The 18,775-nt window shown below is 34.6% G+C and overlaps 1 long non-coding RNA gene across 1 annotated transcript in view; it reads left to right on the top strand.

Annotated features, from left to right (window-relative positions):
- Positions 1 to 17,767, top strand: part of LOC135363740 (uncharacterized) — a 47,077-nt gene extending 29,310 nt beyond the window's left edge. The window contains exons 2-3 of the long non-coding RNA XR_010409796.1: positions 11,697 to 11,863; positions 17,653 to 17,767. This is a non-coding gene — a long non-coding RNA (uncharacterized LOC135363740). The remainder of the gene's footprint in view (positions 1 to 11,696; positions 11,864 to 17,652) is intronic.
- Positions 17,768 to 18,775: the final 1,008 nt, after the last annotated feature.

The following is an 18,775-nucleotide window of genomic DNA, read 5'->3' as shown; positions in this document are numbered from 1 at the left end:
CTCACCCAACTCTTTCTCTCTAAATAAATGAACTCTTAAAAAAAAAAGGCTCTCTTTAGTCTGGTCCTGCCTGTCTTTCTAGCCTTATCTCTCAACTTTTGTTGATCAGATGCTTTGCACTTGGGCTATTTGTGGGTTCTCATTAAGCTGTGCAATTTCACGTTTCCATGCCTTGCCCCTTGTAAACTTAGAAAACTTATACTCTTCAAGATGCAACTCAGAATGCTGTTACTTGCTTTCTTCCTCTATTCTATACATGTCTGTGTGTCTAGCCTAGTTGCCATCAATCCATCTTTGTTTTATTAGTGGTGTATATTTCTGATCCATACCTGACTGGGAATGCCTCTAAATCTTTGCATCTCCTTAGAACAATGCTGTACTCAGGCAGTGTAAAAAGATAGAACGACTGACATTGGGGTAAATTAAGTATTTATCTTGCAAAACAATTGCTACTGGTAAATTTGGACATGATTAATTTAGCATATAGGATGTTTGTTTACACCTCTTTTTAATCCCCTACATGTAGGAAGACTCTCTTTAGATTGGCCCTATAGCCTCATATTTATATTTTCAAGCTTATAAATTTTCAAATATGTAAATATTCCTTCCACTTTGCTGACAATTGTGTATTTAAGCTCAAATTCAAGAAGTCAGAAGAAATAGAATGATATGATCATAAATATGTATACATAATACATGTTATATAAAATTTATATGTGTTATATGTACATAAATATTATGTATATGTAATATGTATACATATCAGACACATAGAGTATACACACATCATATCACACAAAAAACATATATGTATGTATAATATATGTATATAAATGATTATTATGTTTACATATACTTGTCTCTCCAATGAATTTATGAGGACTAGATATATTCAAATTAATAAGCTATAAAAATATTCAGGATATAATAAATAGCATGGACTATAAATGTGAAAATTGATAAGCTAATTGAACCATAACAGAGGCAGTGCTTAATAGATTGTGGAAATAGAAACGCAGATAGATAGATATAATTTGTCATAAATATACCTAATACTTTTTCATTATTTTCACATGTTAAAATTCACCATGTTGTTAAAATGTTACTAAGGTCTTAAAGATATTTATAACAGAGTTTGTAGCTATTGTCAGGTATGATACTGTCTCTTTGTTTTAATCCAAACATTCCTCTTCAATATCTAGATATTTTTCTAAGGTTCACATTTTGAAAGTCAATGTAAATAACTTCTATTTTGACCAATAGCATAAAATTGCTTTGAGCTAATTATGCAAAACATTTTCAATATTATTTAAACCAGTAGTTTCTAAAAGAAGGTTGTTTTACGCTCAAGCAGACCTATAACAATGTCTGTTTTGATGTCACAGTTTGGGGAGTGGGTGCTGCTGACATCTGGTGGGCTAAAGCCCGGGGTGCTGTTAAACATTCCACAACACACAGAACCTCCCACATTTGACCCAAAATGTTGATATTGCCAAGGCTGAGAAACCATGCTTTAAGCAAGTTGTGTTCAGTCCCTACATTTAGAGAAACACTGAAGATCATTAAAAGAAGTAGCCCAAATTCCTGTGTGACCTAAATAGCATTAAGTAGAATCAATTTCTCTTATTTTGTATTTCAAACTCATTAAAAAAAAACAACAATTTTCAAAACCTCCACTCAAGTAATGATATTTTTTGTTTCTTTCTAAATTTGTTGATTTGGGGCATATAATCATATTTTAATAATTCTTTACATTGGGATCAGGTCCTTTTGTTCAGGACCATGACAGATGCATAGCAAAATAAATTAGGCATGTCAGTGTTCAGCGGGACAGGTTTCCAGAGAGGACCCAGAGATTGTATATTGTAATCCACTCTTTCCTGAAAAGCATTTTGTGAAACCAGAAGAATAGAATGTGGGAGCTAATCTAGACCCTCTGACCTCTCTAGGCAACATTCTAACTAACTAATGCTATGTAGACCAAAAAAAAAGTTATCCTTAGAAAAAATACTTCCAGCCTTCTTTAGCATCCAGTTCAACTCAATTGAAATGATTGAGGCAGTGTATAGTGCAAAGTAAACCAGGATCGCTGACATCCTTAATTTGTTCTCAAAATATGATGTGGGATGAAAGGTATTAAACTAAATGATTTGTTGCCATGACACCAAAGTATTGTGTGTGAACTCCAGAAAAGTTGCTCTGTTAAAGTCCATTGCAAATTATGTTCTATCTGGAGTAAAAAATATGTTCTGCATCTCACTCTCAGTATATTTATAATCAGTTTCTTAATCAGTTTATTAAATGTGGCTCTAGTAACATTTTAAATTCCCTTTTAGATCTATTTCTGTGAAGAATGTCTCATAAAGTGTCATTTATATATGTGTGTATCTTGGACCATGCATATATATGTCTGATATATATTTGATGTGTGTGTGTATATATGTATATATACCCACTTCTGCATATATACACACACATATATATCCTTAAAATGGCTATAAATATAAATATTTATAAATATAAGCTTTAATCTACCTAAAGAATAAGTATACAATGAGGGACGCTGAACATTTGTGTCACAGTTATTTATTTCTTTATGGGAAACCATATTCTGAATTATCAGGGAAGTAGCTTTGTGGTATATATTGAGTTACATTTTTGTTTGTTGATTCATACATTTTAACTAAAAGAAGAAAACATAGTAATTATTTTAAGATACTATTATAAAAACCCAGATCTTCATTGAATGAAGGATAGTTTTACTTCAGTGAAAACAAACATGTTTAATCCATATTACCTGCCTTCAAGGAAGATATAATTTGTTGCAGTATATTGTCAACAACTACTATTTTAACACAAGTCAGAGTTGGAAGTAAAATACAGTAAGATGGAGTAATTATATCTGATTGGGTTGAAAACAATCATCATTAAGAAGATGACTTTTGGGGGCTGCCTGAGTGGCTCAGTCATTAAGCGTCTGCCTTCGGCTCAGGTCATGATCCCAGGGTCCTGGGATTGAGTCCCGCATCGGGCTCCCTGCTCGGCAGAGAGCCTGCTTCTCCCTCTCGCACTCCCCCCGCTTGTGTTCCTTCTCTCGCTGTGTCTCTCTCTGTCAAATAAATAAACAAATCTTTCAAAAAAAAAATAAGATGACTTTTGGGCTAGGTTTTGAGGAATTAGGAAGATTTCCATAAATAAAGGATAAAGGTATCAAGATGCAGTTTCAGGCAACATATTCTTTCTTACAGTCAATTAAATTTAATTTCTGATAATGCATTTTGTTTTCTACAAGCTTTCAATAAAAATGTGAGATCATAGTTTATCATAATCTGGTCATAATGCATGAGAGTAAATTCAGATAAATTGTCATAGCCTCTGTACTTTAATTTTTAGAATACATGCCATTTCTTAAGTTAGCTCATAGTAAAATCATAATAATTATAATAATTTCTAAAAGTAGACACTTCTGAGTTTAGTATTCCATCACATCAGCATGTACTTTGTGTTGTAGTGTGGTTAGTAAATTTATTTCTCTTTGCTTTCTCATGGTCTCCAAGCACACGAAAAAGTCTCTACAGTTTCATTTCAGTTTATATGTGACATAGCAGTGCAAAGTAAAGGTGGCGTGGGAAATAGAGATCAGACATGCAGGGTTGTATAATTCAGTTTAAAAATCTAAAGTTAATGCGCTGTGCGAGTGGATGATATTTAGAGCAGGGAGACCAAATAGGATAATGCTGTCAGGTAAGAGATGGGGTAGGAAAGACAGAGATAACAGGACAGAATATACATAGGAAGTACAGGGAATATAAGTTATGAGTGTATGAGGATAAACAAGTAGGAAAGCAGAGGTCATAGGTAACTTTTGGGCTTGAGTTTCAGAAGCTGGGTCGAAGCTGGTGCCCCCTGGAAGTAGTGAAAGAAGCAGGACAGAGGCAGGGAGATGCGGACTCTGCTCTCTGACATGCTGACAGTGAGGGATCTCTGGATAGTCAGTAAACAGAAATAGTCAAGGTAAGGGAAAAAAGTTGGGCTTGAAATATAGGGGCACACATCATTAGCATACAGATGACATTTGAAGTGGCAAGAATAGATGTGAATGCAAAGGAAAAATGGCTGATAGGAGAAGGCAGGAGAGCCTGGTTGGGATGCCCCCAAACTAAACACAGTTAGGACCTTTTCTTCCCATTCTCTCTCTCTGTCAGTTGTTATTTCTTCCCAGGTACACCTTCTCCTCCAGGATGCACACCTTCTCCCCCAGGATACACAGTGTCAGTATAATATTGCTTTATCGGCACTAAGTGATTCACCTCCTGTCTTTCATTTACAAGCACAAACCTCTCATGTTCCCCCAAAGACCAACAGATGACATGGGACTGCTTCGACTAGTCCTTACTAAGCTGTCTACTAATTTATGTGACTCTTCCCAGGTAACAGAAATGTTTCAATCCAATTAATTATGCACTAACAAATGTCTACTGTTGGGCATTCCATTCCCTGGAGGAAGGGCAAAGAGGAGAACTCTGTTTATAATTCCTGTTAACACCTCTCAAATTATGTATGATAGAATCTGGCTCCTCTGCCAGGCAACATAACCTGTTCTGCTAAGTGTCAGAAAATATTCCAGCCTTAACCACCTGTACAACTGTAATGAAGGCAGAGAATAGTACTATGATTGAATATGGTTGGTACTTTATTCTCCTTTATTGCTCTTTTTCCTTCACTCAGATCACTCACCCCTTCTTTCAGATTCCCTCCCACCTCACTGGCCACACCATCTCAGTAACTGTGGCTGGTTCCCTTTCCTCTCCCTGAATGGTATTCCTCTCCTATGGCTATGGGTACCCTCTCCCTACATGATATTCTGTATCCCCCTGGCTTTAAATAAACTCTATATGGTGATGACTTCCAAATGAATAGCCCATGCTTCTGCCACCTCTCTTTACCACATACTATTCCTCAAGTTTGGACTCCTATAGCCTATCTCTTTCTTAATGTCACTGTGATATTGATAATGAATATCCTGGTAGGCATCTTGGTTGCATACATCCAATAACTAACTCTTGATTTTACTGCCCCCACCCAATTTTCCCAATACCAGTAAGAGCGCCATCATTTACCTGTAGCTCAAGCCAACATACTGACAGAATCCTTGATTTGTCTCTTTTCCTGTTAACCCACAGCAACCTGCTCAACCTTTGCTGGTGCCTCAACATTCAAATTATAGCCTCAATCTAATACCATTGCGGCTGCTACAGCCTTAATGCTTCATCTCTTGCAAAGAATTGGGAATAGTCTTCTAACAGGTGTCACCTCATCTGCCTCCTACCTACCTCCTGGGTAGGGATATGGGGTCAACATAACCCAGTTCATTTCCTCGTCAGGGCCTTTGAACTTGCAGGTCTATCTGCATAACATTTTTCTCCGTTATATCTTTGCATGGCTCGTTCCCTTATTTAATTCAAGTCTCTGCTCAAATGAGACCACTTTTTTTTTTTTAAAGATTTTATTTATTTATTTGAGAGAGAGAGAATGAGAGACAGAGAGCATGAGATGGGGGAGGGTCAGAGGGAGAAGCAGACTCCCTGCCGAGCAGGGAGCCTGATGTGGGACTCGATTCCGGGACTCCAGGATCATGACCTGAGCCGAAGGCAGTCGCTTAACCAACTGAGCCACCCAGGCGCCCCGAAATGAGACCACTTCTGAAAGAGGTAGAATGACTGTCCTTTGTAAATTATCCCCCACCCTCATCACTTTTTATCTGATGTCTCTGCTTTATTTTTCATGAGAGTATTGACATTTTATTATATATCTATATTTATATTTGTTTGCCATTTGCCTCCTTCACTATTAAGTGCTATGAAGGCAGGGACTTTTCCTTCTCCACTTCTGTAACCCAAGAACTTAAAATACTACCTGACTATTAATATTCAGAATTATTTGTTTAGCAAATGAATGGAATATTCAAGGGATTTAAAAATGCAAGTCTTTTATGTTTGACATGACTCTGCCTTAAACCTTTACGATTCCATTGGAAGGAATATAGGCAAAATATTTAAGGATAAAGAAAGGCAAAACATAACAGCATTCTCTGATTAGTTCCACTAATGGTCTTACACATTTGCCTGTGAAAAGCCTGCTTCTCCTAAGTGAGCATTCATGTTTTATCTGTTGCCCTTATGTTTGTATTAAGAGTCTTTAAAGAGTGCAACCAGACTGCCTTCTTCCTAAGAGTTTTATTTCCTCATGTTGAATGTAGGACTTTTATATTTAGAAGCACAAACTCTTTCCTAATTATATACAACCTACTGTTCTAAATTTTGCATGCCACTTTGCAGTTTAGTGCTATGTGATTTACTTGCTACCAATTTTGGCGTCAGAAATTTGACATTTAGATTGCTTTTGAAAAGTAATGGTAAAGTGGAGTTAGTACTGAATGAAACTTAGCATCTACTTTCTTGGCTCCTTTTAAATTGTTTTTTTCTTTCACTTATGTCTAATGATCCACCCACAAAGTCATAATAATAGGTCAAATACTCATCATGATTTATAAATTGAGAGAAAATATTTTTAGCCCTCGGTAAGTTAATTTTCCTGAGAAATTTTCTCAGAAAACAAAGAAATAAAATACAACTTTTATAGTTTGTTAAATAAACACCTACACATTAATTCACATTTCTTAAAGACATTGTAATTTATAGAAAGAACCTAGAAGAAATGTTGGTTTATTATGAATTTCTGCCATTAGCTAGACTTATATCGTGGTTTGGAATTTTAACTAACAAATGAATTATCCCTAACTATTGAACAGCATCACTTGTATTTGTGGTCATATGTTAGGTCTTTCTCTCTCTCCACCCATCTATCTATCTATAAATAAACGTATACATATAGGTATAGACATACATATACATATATGTGTGATATATATAATTACAAATGAATATAAATATGTATAAATATTCAGTCAACAAAGCATTAATTAAAATTCATAACAGTTAAAATGAATAAAAATTCAAATCTTTCTTGTTTTGCTTAATGCCTGTTCTTCTATTCACTAATTCATAAAATTGAGTTTGTGGGCATTATGTTAAAATACTGCAAAGCCTCTATGGTAAAATATGGTAATACCTTTTAATAGGACATAAATAACAGTATTATTCAAATTTCCCCTTAGGGTGTTACCTAATTTTAGTTATACTGTGAGGCAGCTTGAAAAAGGGCAAACTCATTAAAGGACTTCATTGTGAATATTTTCCAACCTGTAAAATAAGATTGAAATTACTTTATTTACAGTTTTGCCTTTGAGCTATTTTTTTCCTTCATTGTAAAAGAGAGCAGCTGGTGGTATTCCCAAATGTTAGCCTAACTTGAAACATTCTCACACTCCTTTTTGCTTGTTTGATATTATCCTTAGCTATCACAGCTACATAATAAGAATCTCCTTTGGCACTTGTAAATTGAAGATGGGAAGGGCTCAAATACCTACACATTTTAGAGTATAGACAAGTGAATTTCTCTTGCAAAAAGTCATATTTGATATTATTCTTATTTTCCATTAAGTCCATGATTTCTAAGCTAAAACTTTTGCTTTCTGTTTACAGACTGCAATCCAGCTTTGCAGATCACCACAGTCAATTTTACAGTTGATTTAAATGGGCTGTATATGTTACAAATGGCAAGATCTCATTCTTTTTTATGACTGAGTAATATTCCATATTCCATATATAATATTCCATATATATATATACACACTATATATTTATACTATTTTTCTTTATCCTTTCATCTATCAATGGACACTTGGGTTGCTTCCATATCATGGCTATTGTAAATAATGCTGCAATAAACATAGGGGTGTGTATATCTATTTGAATTAGTGTTTTCATTTTCTTTGGGTAAATACCCAGTAGTGAAATTACTGGATCAAAAAAGAATGAGATCTTACAATTTGCACCAACATGGATGAACTTAGAGGGTATAATGCTAAGTAAAATAAGTCAGACAGAGAAAGGCAAATACCATATGATTTCACTCAATGTGGATTTTAAGAAACAAAACAAACAAAAAGAGACAAAAAAACAAGACTTTTTTTTTTTAAATCTGACAAATCAAATCAGAATTACAGCTTTTTTTTTTTTTAAAGATTTTATTTATTTATTTGAGAGCGAGAGAATGAGAGAGAGCACATGAGAGGGGGGAGGGTCAGAGGGAGAAGCAGACTCCCTGCCGAGCAGGGAGCCCGATGCGGGACTCCATCCTGGGACTCCAGGATCATGACCTGAGCCGAAGGCAGTTGCTTAACCAACTGAGCCACCCAGGCGCCCCCAAAAAACAAGACTCTTAAATATAGAGAACAAACTAGTAGTTGCCAAAGGGAAGGTGAGTAGGGGTTGAGTGAAATAAGTGAAGGGGATTAAAGAGTTCACTTATCATTATGAGCACTGAGTAATGTATAGACTTGTTGAATCACTATATTGTACACCTGAAGCTAATATAACACTGTATGCTAATCTTCCTTTGATTTTAAAAAATGTATGAATAAATAAATAAATGGGCTATACAGTATTTTTTCAAAGTTAATAAAAGATTTCAGGTTGTTTTGTCTTTGTTTTGACAGAAAAGAATGTGATAACTTGATTATTTCTTCAATAATTTTGTTGTTTGATACATGTTCTTATAATTTTCAACTATCTCAAATTTTGTATCTTTTTTGAGGAAAGTACCTTTCAGAGTAAATTACTTCAATTTTTTTATCATAAAAGTTTAGTGATATAATTAATGATAATTGGCAATTATCTTCTAAATGTTCAGGTAGACACACAAAACTTAGCTATTGAAATTCCATTAATTTTTATGTTATGTGAAATTTTTTAAATGTGAGTAAATCCTGTGAAAGGTAAAACACATTTGTGTAGCATGCTTATTACATCTTTTCTTCATTGAAATATAGTTGACATAGAATGTTACATTAGTTTTAGGTATGCAACACAGTGATTGAACAATTCTATATTTTACTCAGTGCTCACCACCATACGTGTAGTCACCATCTGTAGGCTCACTTGTAAAGAGAACTATTTCTGGTGTTTGATATTTGGCATGCAAAATGATTATAAAATTTTGTTCTTCTTACTCTAAATCTTATTTTACAGTATTTTTCCAAAACATATCAAGCAAACATTCAGTAAGTATAAATGCAAATAGATCCCCTTATGGGAAAAATATTCACTTGCTTGATTTAGTTTATTAGTTTCTTTAATGATAAATTATACTGTCATTAATATTTGTTCATAATTTTTGACAGTTTCCACTGCTCTCCTTCTGCTGTGGAACATTTCTCTGTGTCTCATTTCCCTTTGGCCAATTCTTACTCCACATAAACTACTAATTCTTATAATCAGTCTAAACTAGAAAGTAGAAAAAGGAAGGAAATTGAATGCATCATCAACCAATACATTCTGTTTTTGTTATTTTCTATCAAAGCCACCCTACTCAAATAATAATTATTCCTAAATTTCTCTACAAAATGGAAGCTATACAGATGAAATACAACTTTTATCTTGCATTAGTTGGAATCTTTTTTTGTTTTCTTGTTTTTGTTTTACAAATGCAAGAAATCCACTTGAAATAGCAAGCAATCAAGGACTTATATAACAATAATGTCTCATGGTTTATTATGGCTTCAGGCAAGGCTTGGTCCAGTGGATAAAACAATTCATCAGGGCTTTGTTTGCCTTTCTCCATCTCCTGAATTTGCATTCATCTGTCATGCCATCATTTGGAGGCACAATGTCTCTGAAGTGGGGAAATGGCTTATGTGGTCTTTATAGCAGCCCAATGTATATACCTCTGTACATAGTTCTTACTGCTTAAAGTTTAGAAATGCGGGGGGGGGATTCCCAGAGAAATGATTGTAATTGAATAGGTCAGAAGTCTATTAAGAATTTGAGAAAATTGTGTTGGCAAAAAAGCTATGTATTTGGGAGAAAAGCCTTTATGGTGCAAGCCTAAACTCATATGGTGGGCCTCCAAACTTGCATAAGAAACTGTGAGGACTGTACAGTCCCAATGACATCACATTCAACAAAACCCACTTCAGATATTGCCACTGAGAATAATGCCTAAAGAAAACTTTCCCAGATAGTAGAACAAGGGGCCATATAGATGACCAAAATTTTCTCAAGAATATTTTCCAGAAAGAACCACAGTTTAATCAAGGAACTTCTTTCATGTCCATGACAGTGAATTCTTATACCACCTGCCCATCAGGATTCCAAACATGCTAAATGGTGTGTCTCTAATCTTTCCTCTACCAAGCAGAAATGTCTATTACAGTTATCGTGATCCTACTATACCATTAAAGAGTTAGATAATTTTTCTTCATAGGTCTTGAGAACATGAATCGCTATGAATCTGATGAGGAAGACTACCCATCTTCCAGAGAGTACAGATATTGAGTTGGATTCAGTGATGAGACTGCGGATTTTTTTTTCCCTTGAGGATAGAATTCGTATGTTCTATATGTGAAGAGAGCAATGGGCTATCTGATGACCACAAAACCAGACTGACAAATATTGCTGGGATTCACCCACCATTGATGTCCTTGCCTTTTCCTGGACACACAGCTAGATCACATTTCCCCACGTATTTCATCTAAATGAGGCATATAACTAGCTCTTGCCATTGGAATGTGATATGTCTTGTGTCCAAGACAATGTAGTTGTGAGTAAGTATGCTTGCTTCCAACTCTTTCTAGTTTTTTTTCTTCTTCCTTATCTGCTATCTAAATGTGACAGCCATTAAAGAGTGCTAGAAGACCTAGAATATGACAGAAGAAAAGAACCAGGTGCCTCAATTGTTCCATAGAGAAGAATGCTGGTTATACATATCAAGCTGTGATGTATGCAAGAAATACACTTGTATTTGTGTTAAACATGAGGTTTGGTGTAGTTTGTTTGCTTGTTTGTTTTACTGATGATCTAGAAACTCAAAGGAAATGGAAAGAAGAGAAATCTAGGTAAATATATGTAGGTGTGATAAACTTAAGAGAATAAGTACATGTAATAGAAAAAAAAAAGCAATAAAAAGGGATATATCACCTAAGTCACATTTGTTTCCTTGAGAAGACTGATAAGATAGAGTCCATTTGGCTTTACAGATTATTAAAGGGAGAAAGGCAAAGAATAAAGCATAACTACATAATATGGAGAATTAAAGATTAATGGATGATATATTCAAGAATCTTAAAATATGACCTAAAACTGTATGTCTGATCTGTTGAATCATGAATTAGATAGATATTCAGTGACAAAACAATACCAATTGTCATACTATTAGCCAATGGTTTATTTTATTTTCAAATGGAAAATGCCATAAACAGCTTTGCTTTTCTGAGTGGAAAGTATTTTTATGGTTTTGGAAGATGTTCTCCCACAAAACAAGAGCATTTTTCTAAAGCACGCATTTGAAAGAATGAAAGAAATTTAAAATTTTTACAAATATAGACAGATGTTGTAGTAAATAGACATATTTCTCTATCACTGCCTATGAATGATTATATCAATCAACAATAGATTCAGCCTATAGGATAAACTTGTGTTGTGGGAAAAGGAGATGGAAGATTTTATTATTCCAGTTTTAAGTAAATATAAAAGTGAATTATACATTTTTTCTGCTGTTTGCCTTTATTCTTTCAGAATCACTTATTGGAGACCAACTGTATTCCAGGCACTCTGCCAAACATTAGGATATTATATGAAGAAGATACGTGTGCTGGTGACTGTTCTCTTCTTCTCAACCCCTAATATGATCTCATGCACATGGATGCTAATGCAGGCCCAGATGTCTCCTGGGCTAGATGAAGGTAATTATTCGCATACACAAGTTAGAATTTTGTGACTTTGTGGCGTAGGTTTTTGAGTGTGAACAACAGAATCTAGACTATATTCTTTCATTTCTGTCCTGGATTACTTACCTTAAATGTTCTATTGATTATGCTTAATCACTTCTATAATTTTAACCACTGTGTATCAGACTCCTTTAATGCATCACATCAGATCCTCTAAATCTGACTTGTCTCCAGGACTTTTTGCCCATTTTTTCCACACCAAGTGCACATTGAGCTAATCAACTGTTTGAACTCGATCCACTTCCATGAGGGCAGCTATTCCTGAGTTTCTTGGAAGAAGAAGTGATTAGTTATGTTTTTAAAAAGTTTTACATAGCCCCCACGATATTAATTACTAAGGCAATTATTCGCATACATGAGTTAGAATTTTGTGACTTTGGGGCATAGGTTTTTGAGTGTGAACAACACTCAAGCTAATTATAGTTGTATAGAAAGTGCATTTCTTATGTCATGCCCCAGCACTTCTTATTAATGATGAGGCTTAAGACACCAGGGGCATCTTTCATGTACAGCCTGGAGTTCATTCTGTGGAATGAGCGGTTCACCAATGGGATCACTGCCCTTGTTGTCTTAGGACTCCCTGAGATGTACTAGGTTGGACCTTTGAGAATGAGTGAGCAGTCATACTTGATGGCAAGCAGTGGTCAGTCCAGTCATAGAGACTTCATTGGTTTGACTGATAGACTTCCCTTTTTTCTCCCTTTCCTTCCCTGAGACTTTAGTCCTTAAGTCTCTAAAATAATAGCATATAAGCCTTAGCCTCATGATGAGCTTTCTAGGCAATCCAGATGAAGAAATTCTTCCTTTCTGTTGATTCTGGTAAGTAGATTTAATCTCTGGAACCTAATAAATCCCTCCTCTATCCTTGGCCTCATCTGACTATTACCACAGGCTGAGTTACTGTAAAGGTGTTAAGTTTGGGGTCTTTCACATGCACAGCCTCTTCTAAAGCCTACTGCCTAATATGTCCACATGACCTACTGTATAAACTTGAAATCCCACAAAAATAGCCCTACTCCAGGCTATTACACTGTCATTTGGCTTTCAGCATGGTCCAACTTCTTGAAAATTGCCTGCATTTACTACTACCTGCCCTTCCTCAGATCCAGCTATGATACGTTCCAACACCACCGCACCATTAAAATTGCCCTTATTAATTTCCCCAGTGAGCTCCTTCTCATCAAATCCAGTGAACACTATTCTGCCCTTTATTTTGCTTTCCTTCCTCACTTTTTAAAAACATAACTAATCACTTCTTCTTCCAATAAACACTCTTCCCTTGCCTTCTCCAAAGCCATACTATCTTGATTTTTTCTTACCATTCTTTTCCAGATTTTGTTCTTACTCTCCTCTACGTTCTTATGACTTCAGGGATTTTCATTTTTGTTTTAGTTTTTCCCTTCTTCTCTTCTCCAGTCACGTATAAATCCTGTGTGATGTTACATAGCCCCCACGATATTAATTACTAAGGCAATTATTCGCATACATGAGTTAGAATTTTGTGACTTTGGGGCATAGGTTTTTGAGTGTGAACAACACTCAAACTAATTATAGTAATAATTATACTGATTATAGTAATTACTTATTATTAATTACTATTAATGTATTATAGTACTAATAGTGTTAGTACTAATAGTACTAATAGTATTAATGTATTATGTACTAATTAATGTATTCCCAAATGAATACATGGAGTTTATATTTCTCTCCTGATTTCTAAATATGTATATCCAACTATTAGCATCTTTAGTTGAATGTTTTCGAATGGAAGCACATTTGAATATGTCTAAAAGAGAACTTATCCTCTTTGTCCCCAAATCTTTCTTTAGTTTTCTTTCACAGTTGATGGTACTGCTCTCCATCCAATCAGCCAACCCAGAAACCTAGAAATTATTCTTGTTAATTTCCTTTTTTTCAATAAATTTCTCGTATTTGGTCAGTCACCAAGTAAACTAACTTTGATTTTCTTTTTTTTTTTTTTTTAAGATTTTATTTATTTATTTGACAGAGAGAGACACAGCGAGAGAGGGAACACAGGCAGGGGGAGTGGGAGAAGAAGAAGCAGGCTTCCTGCCGAGCAGGGAGCCCGATGTGGGGCTCGATCCCAGGACCCTGGGATCATGACCTGAGCCGAAGGCAGACGCTTAACGACTGAGCCACCCAGGCGCCCCCTAACTTTGATTTTCTAAACATCTTTCAAGTATATTATTTCTATTATCTTCCAAGTTTAAGTTCCTTGTTATGGCTCATAAAGCCCATCCTTAAACTTCCTCAGTCTCAACGTGTTGTCACCTCTCCTCAGACTTGACTCCAGTCATTTAAAAATATTCTTTAAAGTCCTTGAATGTTCTAAGCTCTGTAGGCCTTTCAGATGTGTTCTAACTGGAATATTTATTCCCTTTCAATCCCCCTCATCCTTCCATCTTGTCTTGTGGAATATAACATTCAGAAGTTGGGTAGAAGTGTTCTTCTTCACTGCCATTCTCTTGCTGTTTGTTTTCTTAACCTTGTTGGGCTTAACAGTCGAATCTATGGTTAATCAAGGTTGTGGCTTCTCTCACATCAGGACATTTCTTCATGAGAAACTTATTCCCAATATTAACCTCTGCTTCTTCTTTCCCTCTCACAAACAATTAAGAGTATTTAATCTTGTTTCCAATGAAGACAACCTAAAATCACATCCAGTTACTGAATAAGCCTCAAGACTAGAGTTTAAGTTGATGTGTATTCTTTTTAGTTCTATAGAATTGCTACACTGGTATTTCCCATTATGTGAATGAAATAGAAAATGCAACAACCACTGTATAATGTACATATATAGTAGAGAAGTGAAGTAGAAAGGTAAAAATAAAAATAAGGTATGTGATACAGTAATCTGGGAAATGCAAGAAGAAGCTCCAGTTATATTTCATATAACAGCTATAAGTATAGAGTTGTTTATGGTTTCATTCCTCTACTATAAGTATTATTACTATGTCTTTAATATTCAGTTATATTTTCAGTTGGTATGTTTCTTTTGCAAGCAGGGTAACCTCAGACTTTCATCTTTAATTCTTGTTGTATCATCGAGGTTCACTGGACCCAATGTAATGTTGAAGTTTTTTTTATTGAACAATTCTAACAACTTATAAAGATTGATCTTTTCCAACTTTTTTAATTTATTGGAAGTTTTCCAAAAACAAGTAAGAATTTTTAAACAAAGAATTTTGAAATATTTTGCAATTTTTTATTCTAGAAATTATTTCAGCATCACTCATCAATTATTATCCCATGCTAAATAAATGACCAGAATAATAAGGAAATAGACACAGAATGGAATCATCCAGAAGGGTCATGCAATAGTAAAATAAATCAGTACTGTATATCATCTGTAAATTTTGTTATTGTTCTATCGAAGTATTGCATTATCTTTCACGAAGATACAAATGATATGTGGAGACACCGTGTTTGTAAGTTTTAAAAACTTTTCTTACTTTTATTAAACTGTTGAGAATTCATATTTTTAAAAATTTTCTGCTCATGATATCAATGAGAAAAAATTTTTAAAAATTACAAAAGAAGAAAGTTCACAATCATGAGATAAATGCAGAGATCCATAGCAGCACTCAGATTCTAATAATGAGGATGATATTGATTGTATTTTACTAGTCTTCATATAATGCTATCCCAAATATAATGCCATCCCAAATGAATTTTCTCAAATGAGTAGAAGTCTGAGGGATTTTTCTTTCTTTTATTTTCTCTGAGAAATAATAATGGGGGACAGGAGTGGGTAGGTTTTGAGGAAAGTGTAGAATATTTTAAATAGCAGTTGGGATGAAAGGGAGAGTAAGAGAAAGCAAAAGCAACACAGGATTGTTTGGTCATTGTCGCTGATCATCAAATTATTGGTATACCTCCCACCCTGTTCTATGCTTTTCTTTCCCCCCACAAAAAATGCTATTACAATGATGCCTTTATGCTTATTTTATTAATGCTGAGCTCTCAGGTACATAAAAATGGAGTCTGATATCCTCTCCTTACCAGTTCTTTACCTCCTCCTTAGAGGAAACAGGAACATTTGTCTTGTTATTCCCGGGAAAGAAAATTTGTTTAGTTCCAAGAGGAAAGTCTTACTCTAGATTTAAAAGGCCCCTCAACCATGAAGAATAGAGTTGAAAGGAGCTTTTGATGATTTCTTCCAAATTCTCAGGCACTTGAAAGCTCACACACCCAAAAACATTAGGCCCATCAAACTTTGAGGATACGGTTTTTCTCACCTCTGTGCTGATAAGGACATGAGGAGTTAAGATATTCCGTTTCTTAAGTTCTTAATTCCTTTCCATAAATCTTGTACTTTTTGATAACTAGGAATTTGAAATGTGGGGGTTTTATCTATAGGATGTGCCTAATGTCTTCATGTAATTATTAATAAAGTTCATTCTCATTATCAAAAGAGATATAGTTGGATCGATAAATTATACGGTCAGCCTAGAATCTTTATGGGATTATAGAATTCTATAAAATGCTCACATAAGTGTTAGTTCATCACTAGACAGACACCCTCGTGATCTGTAGGCAGAAGGAAATGTAAATTGAACAAACTATTATGCTTATATAATCAGGATTAACTGATACCTTCTTGGGACAAGTAGGATAATTATCTTCTTTAGTTCAGATATTTCTACACATGGTTGTAATGAAGAACTAACGATGTTTATTGTAGAAGTTGAGAGCAGCTGAATGGATTAAATTAGATAATTTCCAGCTGTTACTTCAAAAACTGGCCAGAACTCAGAAAAGAGCCACTTGCAGGGCCTAAGAGAGTTGTGAGACACAGATACTCAGGTGTCACACAGAAATGCAATGGCTGTGGTCTTTCTCCATACTAAAAAAGAGAGAGAAAGATTTATCAAGTGAAAGGATTTGCCTAAGATAATATTCAACTTTTATGAGGATTTACAAACCTCACTTCCAATCCCAGTACTTAGAATCATGGGATTTTTATAATAATCATGACTATTCTGGATTAACAGCTATATGTGAATTAGATAGCCAGCTTTCCGAATCCCTTTATGGACTTAAAATACATATAAACTGTATCAACATTCTATTAAAGAGTTACATGATTGTTCTGAACTACTGGTGACAATGTTTTTATATTTTTGTCATTGATGATTATATTTCTTTCTTTCTTTTTCTCTTACATTTCTGTATTTCTATCACTGCTGATTATATTTCTAGGAGTGTTGGTTATTTCTTAGCACCAATGATTACAGAGATGTGGGCAATTTGAAGTTTCCCCCATTATAATTAGTTCTCCTTTGATGGCATATTTTTCCACTGTCATTCCCTGTATAGTGTGGCACTTGTTGATTTTTTTGAGATGTAAGTGAATAAATTGCTATTCATAAGGAAATGCTCAAGTGCTTCCATTTATGATGTAAATAAATAAGTTGTGATACAGGATTTTTGGTTGATCATAGTAATTTATTAAATCAGTATACCACCCATATCTATACTGATATATTTCAAAAGAAAGAAAGTTTTAGAATCTATCAATTATGCCAGTGAGCTTTAAATAATGACTTCAGCTTTATTAAATAATAAATAAGTGTTACAAGTGTAGGAAGCAGTACTATGTCGCTCATTACCTTAGTAACAAGTTCTCTTGTTTAGTCTAGACATGGATTTAATAGAGGCTTTAAATGTGGGAAATTTCATAGTGTTCCCTCTCACTTTACAAATTGTGTTCTGTTTTCCAGAACCACAATTATTTGATTAAAATGACTTCAACTGGAGTATACATCAGGGCCAAAACTTAAAATCTGAAAATTTGTCATTTACAAATGAAGACTCAACACAATGCAATTTTTGTTCATTGGGACTGTTTATAAGCTGCTGAACAATGGGGTCAATTCTTCTCTCTTTGAAGGGCATGTAAGTTCAACTCTATGGTGTAATCAGCTTCACTGTTTTTCTATATTTAGTGTTTAAATTTTCTTTTTCTTTTAGAAGATGAGGTGTTTTATTTCTTTTATTTAATTTTATTTTATTATGATATGTTGGTCACCATACATTATTAGTTTTTGATGTAGTGATCCATGATTCATTGTTTTCGTATAATACCCAGTGCTCCAATCTTCATTCAAAGAAGTCACATTATTTCTCAAATGACATCTCTTCATATAGACGCATAACAGCCTATACCAGAACATCAATTAATGTAGGAAAGAATTTAGAATAAACTAGATAAAGCATTTGACTATGTCCTGGAGAGATGAGTTAAGCAAAATTTTCTAAGGCTTTTTTTAAAGTAATAAAAGCATTTTCATTTATATTGAGCTTCACAGGTTGTTTCTTTAGGATAGTATAGCACCTGAGCTTTGATATAAATTCCTATTAAGCCACGTATAGTAAAGCAGAAAGAAGCCCAATAATTTATGCTGAATTATTGCAGTGAAAAAATCCAAAATATAAACTAGGTCATTCTCCCATATTTGTTTTACAGAGCATCCTGTCTCTCCCAGTTAAATAAAATTAATGTCATGATCCAGGACACATTAAGATTTGTCTAGAAATCGGGGTGCCTGGGTGGCTCAGTTGTTTAAGCAACTGCCTTCGGCTCAGGTCATGATCCTGGAGTCCGGGGATCGAGTCCCGCATCAGGCTCCCTGCTCAGCGGGGCGTCTGCTTTTCCCTCTGACTCTCTCCCCTCTCATGCTCTCTCTCTATCATTAAAAAAAAAAAAAAAAAAAAGATTTGTCTAGAAATCTCCAATTGTAGCTCCAGCTTTAGCTTTTTAAGGGGAGATAACACAATCTTCAATTTATAACAGTATAAATCAACAATTAATAGATCAAAATTTTTGAATTTAGTATTATATAA

This window comes from Mirounga angustirostris, unplaced genomic scaffold (genome assembly GCF_029215605.1).
Source record: "Mirounga angustirostris isolate CCGP_5_RB_7025 unplaced genomic scaffold, mMirAng1.0.hap1 SCAF_3, whole genome shotgun sequence".
Classification (NCBI taxonomy): domain Eukaryota; kingdom Metazoa; phylum Chordata; class Mammalia; order Carnivora; family Phocidae; genus Mirounga; species Mirounga angustirostris.
This window is presented reverse-complemented; position numbering and strand designations above follow the sequence as displayed.